The following is a 6,000-nucleotide window of genomic DNA, read 5'->3' as shown; positions in this document are numbered from 1 at the left end:
TCAAGACTAGAGCTCTACCACTTGAGCCTCAGCACCACTTCCGGCTTTTTTCTATGTATGTGGTACCTAGGAATCGAACCCGGGTCTTCATGCATGCTAGGCAAGCACTTTAACCACTAGGCCAAACTCCCGGCCCTACTTCCAGCTTTTTTCTGTGTATGTGGTACCAAGGAATCGAAACAAGGTCGAAGGGGCTTGTAGTTTGGCGTAGTGGTAGAATGCTTGCCTCACATGCACAAAGACCGGGGTTCAATTCCTCGATATCACACACATAGAAAAAGCCAGAAGTGGTGCTATAGCTCAAGTGGTAGAACTCTAGCCTTGAGAAAGCCCAAGGACAGTGCTCAGGCACTGAGTTCAACTCCCAGGATTGGCCAAAAAAAAAAGTGGACATATAAGCTGAGTGTAGTGGCTAACATCTGTAATTGTAGTTACTCAGGAGGTTGAGATCTGAGATCACGGTTCAAAGCCAGTCAGGGCACTAAAGATCATGAGCCTCATCTCCAATTAACCACTAGAAAACCAGAAGTGGGGCTGTGGCTCCAGGGATAGGGCTGTAGCCTTGAGCGGTAGAACTCAGGGACAGTGCCCAGGACCAGAGTTCAAGCCCCATGACCAACCAAAAAAAAAAAAAGTGGAGATATGTCTCAAGTGGTAGAGCATCAGCCTTGAAAAAAAAAAAAGCCAAGTAGGACCGGGAGTTTGGCCTAGTGGTAGAGTGCTTGCCTAGCATGCATGAAGACCGGGGTTCAATTCCTCAGTACCACATGCATAGAAAAAGGCCAGAAATGGTGCTGAGGCTCTAGTGGTAGAGTTCTAACCTTCAGAAAATCCAAGGACAGTACTCAGGCCCTGAGCTCAAGCCCGCGACTGGTAAAAAAAAAAAAAAAGCCAAGTAAGAACACAAGGCCCAAATTCAAACCCAGTACCCGGACACACCACCAATATGAGAGGAGAACGAGAAAGAGAATTCCCTCACACACCACAAACACATGAAAGGGAAGAGGGAGAGAGAGAGAGAGAGAGAGAGAGAGAGAGAGAGAGAGAGAGAGAGAGAGAGAGAGAGAGAGAGGGCACTAGTACCAGATATGCCTCTGGTATAACACACACCAGAATTATGCTATTTCATTGTTCTGCCAACTGCTGCTATTCATTCCTTCATTCAAACCATACTTGTTCAATTAATGTTGTGTGACAGCCACTATGCTTAGGTACTAAAAATAACCTTCCAGCCAGTCAAATGTGGAACCTATTGTGTGTCTAGAATAGGCACTTATTGCTAAGTGAGCCTTGGAGTGATCTCAAATAATACAGATTTCTTTGAGACAATGAAACCTAGAACATTCCATCAGTGTTCTATACATATACAATAGAGAGAGGACTGATTTGGGGTCCTGTGGTGAGAGAGTTCTCTTCCACTACTACTATTTTGCGGGAACTATGCCTTGAAAGAAATGTTATACTAAAGATACTTTGCTGAAGACACTATTTGACTAAATTCAGTTCAATTTAACTTTTGCTGTTTGACTACTTAACGTATATTGGGGAGCAGATGAACTAAAGAATGAAAAACAGTCCAGACCTTCAAGGTAATCATCTTTGGTAGTCATAAATTTTCCTTAGTTTGTTTTGATTCACACCCTTTTCTTCAATAGGTTTCTGTGTTAGCTCTCCACCACTAAACAAATGTGTGAAGTCAACAACACAGAAGGAACAGTTTCAGGAATTTCAGGCAATGATTTATTGGACAGCTGCTTTGGAACTGTGGTAGCATACTATGGCATAATTACATGGTTGAATAAACCTTTCACCTATTTAGGTGTGGTGGCACAGCTCTCAAGAAGCAGAGGCAAAGGAATTCAAGTTTAAGGTCACATTGGGCAAGCAGCCAACCAATTCTTTGGACATGCATGGCCAAGTGATCAACTGCAGACCTATACCCCTACCCAAATACTGATTTTTTTCTTCATTTTTTTAAATTATCAGGATGATGTTTAGAGGGGTTACAGTTACATTAGGAAGACAGTGAGTACATTAATTTTTGAATATTGTTACCCTTTCCTATGTTTTTCTCCTACTTTCTCTCCCCACTCTTTTTTCTTCCTTCCTCCCTTCCTTCCTTCCTTTCATTCTTCCATTCTTTCATTTGTAGATTGTGGGGCATGAACTCTGGATATGGGCACTGCCCCTGAGCTCTTCAGCCCAAAGTTAGCACTCTATCACTTTGAGCCACAGCACCATTTCCAGTTTTCTGGTGCTTAATTGGAGATAAGATTCTCATGGATTTTCTTACTCGGAATTGGCTTTGGGGCTTAGACTAAGAGTCTGTGCACTGTTCTTGATTTTTTGTGCTCGACTAGTACTCTACCTTTTGTGTGTGTGTGCGTGTGCGTGTGCGTGTGTGTGTGTGTGTGTGTGTGTGTGCTAACCAAAGATAAGAGACTCACAGACTTACAGACTTTACTGTCCAGCCTGGTTTCAAACTACATTCCTCCAATCTCAGCCTCCTGAGTAACTAGGAACACAGGTGTGAGCCACTAATGTCCAGAAAACACTGAATTTTAACTGAGTACCAGACACTGACCTTGAAGTTGGTATTTCAGAAAATCATATTGCTGATGACTCAAATGATGCCATTTAAGTCACAATATGCTTATCTACATCCTAATTTGTGGCGGTAACTATACACTTTGCACTTCATAGTTGCAAGCAGCTGACTACTGCTTTATGACTTACAGTGTAGCTGAGCATGAGCAATCATGTATTGATTTATTATTTCATTAGAAAGCATACTCACTCTTAGCCGGACAAGATGGCTCACGCCTGCAATCCTAACTACTCAGAAGCATGAGATCTGAGGATCCGAATTAAAAGCCAGCCTGAGCACTAAAGTCCTTGAGACTTTTTTTTTTTTTTGCCAGTCCTGGGCTTGAGCTCAGGGCCTGAGCCCAGTCCTTGGGCTTTCTGAAGGCTAGAGCTCTACCAGTCTATGTGTGTGGTACCAAGGAATTAAACCCAGGTCTTCATGCATACTAGGCAAGCACTCTACCTCTAGGCCAAACTCCTGGCCCCTGGTTTTTGTTGTTTTTTTTAAGCAGTTATACAGAAGTCAGGTTATGAGTACAATGCTTCTTAAATAATGTCATTCCCTTCCTTTGTTCTTCCACATTTTCCTCCTGCTATCCCTACAGATTGAATTTAATGCCCCACAAGGCCTCAGTCCAACATGATTGAGATTCCATTCCTATGTTTTTCCCCCCCACCTATCTTTGGAATAAATTTTTGTCATTTTAAGTAATAAGATATTTGTAACCAAAGCTATCACATTCTCTAAATATCAGGCTCTCATACTTTGGTACACTTATCCTCTCCATCTGTATCTCATTCCTGCTCTTAGTATTATACTTCCAAATAAACTACTAATACTATGTCTCAGATTCTACTTTTGGCAAAAACCCATAGTATGGCAATTGAACTTTAGCTGTGGTAACAAAATGACTTCTAACATTTTAAGCCTGAGTCAGAGGGTGTTCATACTACTGGAAGAAATCAGTAATGCTCCTTGACACATTTAATTTTAAATATTTGTGTTTTTTTATGATGCCCAGACCCTAAGGTAGACTAGATAACAGGAAAACAGTAGTTCTTTCATTCAGCAAATGTAGCTGCAGATTGGAATCCTATCATATGCCAACCAGTTTGAGTTCAATGACATATTCTTTGTTGTGCCTTTCTTTGCGCTGGTGCTAAGGCTTGCACTCAGGGGCTGGGCACTGTCCTTGAGCTTTCTAAGGCTCTACTACTTGAGCCACAGCACCATTTCCAGCTTATTCTGTGTATGTGGTACCCAGAAATTGAACAGAGGGCTTCGTGCATGCTAAGCAAGCACTCTACCACTAGGCCACACTCCTGGTTCAGGCTTGTTTTTTTTTTGTTTTGTTTTTTGTGCCAGTACTGGGCTTGAGCTCAGGGCCTGAGCACTGTCCTTGGGCTTTCCTCAAGGCTAGAATTCTATCCTGAGCCACTGCACCACTCTGACTTTTTCTATGTATGTGGTACCGAGGAATTGAACCTGGGTCTTCGTGAATGCTAGGCAAGCACTCTACCACTAGGCCAAACTCCCGGCCCAGGCTTGTTTTTTAAAATAATTATTAATGCTTAATTGAGATAAGAGCCTCAGATTTTCCTACCTAGATTGCTTTTATTTGGTGAGTCCTGGGGCTTGAACTCAGGGCCTGAGTACTTGGGCTTTCTCAAGACTAGTCTCTACCACTTGAGCTACAGCATCACTTCTGGCTTTTTCTATGTATGTGGTACTGAGGAATCAAACCCAGGTCTTCGTGCATGCTAGGCAAGCACTCTACCAGTAAGTCAAACTCCTGGCCCCTAAATTAATTTTTTTTTTTTTAGGAGAAATACTTTAACACCATTAAAGCAAAATGGCAGGCAGTTAGACAAAAGAGCATAGTGATGCTGTTGCTACTGCAGCATATGGTTGGATGTTTCTTTTCTTGGGCCTTATTAATCCCTCCCCCCCAAAAGCATCATTTGAAATAAATAAATCGGAGGGAATATTCCACCATCTTGGCTTTTATTTCCAAATTCTATCTGTTCTGAGTTATTTTGTGTCCTTGGCTTACCTCCATATTTGCCTGGCCCTGGGCATTTTCTTATTTGCCTTGTCTTCTTAAGGAAAGGACTTTCCTACACATTCCCCTCTAATAAAAAAACCAAGCCAAGGGGCCGGGAGTTTGGCCTAGTGGTTAAAGTGTTTGCCTAGCATGCATGAAGACCCGGGTTCGATTCCTCGGTACCACATACATAGAAAAAAGCCAGAAGTGGTGCTGAGGCTCAAGTGGTAGAGCTCTAGCCTTGAGAAAGTCCAAGGACAGTGCTCAGGCCCTGAGCTCAAGCCCAGGACTGGCAAAAAAAAAAAAACAAAACCAAGCCAAGCCAATTTTAGTTTTAGTGGAGGTGAATATCCCATCTTCCTGGAACTGCTTTAAGCTGACCAGTCTTAGATATGTGACAACCAAATACGCTTATTTGTTGTTATGGCAAACTACTATGGAAAACTGGGAAAAACTGAAAAATCTAGTTAATATCAGCGTAGCTTTGTATGAAAGCTCTTAATTCAGGAGATAAGGACACACTAGAGGGTGAGATGGTAAGAAATTCAATCCATGCTATATTAATAACTTTAACTTCATGATCACCAGAACCATGATTCCTTCTATTGAGAAGAAATAAATCCTTTAAGCAATCGCCCTAGCCAGGTAACTACAGTTTTGCCCTAGTAAGAATGCAGTACTAGTAAAGGTCTTCATAAGACAAGAAAAAAATTCTTCCCAAGTCTCTAAATAAGCACCAAAACATCATAGGATTTCTTTTTTTTTTTTTCATAGGATTTCTTTTGGAGCCCTACGTTGGTATAAGAATTTACCAAGACAGAATAGGAAAATCAGTTCATTACACTGCCATGAAAGAAAAAAAAATGCAGTCAGTTAGGCAAAGGGGCACAGTGCTGTTGCTGTTACTGCAAATGGATATTTTCAAAAGATACAGAAATAGATATGGAAAACGAAGGAGGAGAAAAGGCCAGTACAAGGGAAGGTTAATTTTCTAGTATTAAGAGAGATTATGTTGATCCTATAGGATTTGTGTAATTTGTGAAATTTCTCTCAAACCCAAAGATACACACAAAAATCATTTCTTATGATCCATGGCCAAGAATTTCATTATACAGTATGAACTTCCACATACTTCTAGGTTAACAAAGCCTGAGACTTATAAATGGCAGGTTATATGCCATGACATCATAGAAGTCTTGGGGTAGGAAATGATAAATCTGACCTGAAGCAAAGCCTGGGCACAAAGTCAGATTACATGTGTACTTGTCAAGAACCTTATTTACAAATATGGAAAAGCAAGGCATTGTTTTTTGTATTCTAATAGAAAATACAAAATTCCTAGGTCAGTGACAAAGAGCATTCTTTGAAC

The sequence above is a fragment of the Megascapheus bottae genome, chromosome 16, assembly GCF_031878675.1.
Source record: "Megascapheus bottae isolate mThoBot1 chromosome 16, mThoBot2.hap1, whole genome shotgun sequence".
NCBI lineage: Eukaryota > Metazoa > Chordata > Mammalia > Rodentia > Geomyidae > Megascapheus > Megascapheus bottae.
The sequence above is the reverse complement of the archived record's forward strand: the minus strand, read 5'-3'. Positions refer to the sequence as shown.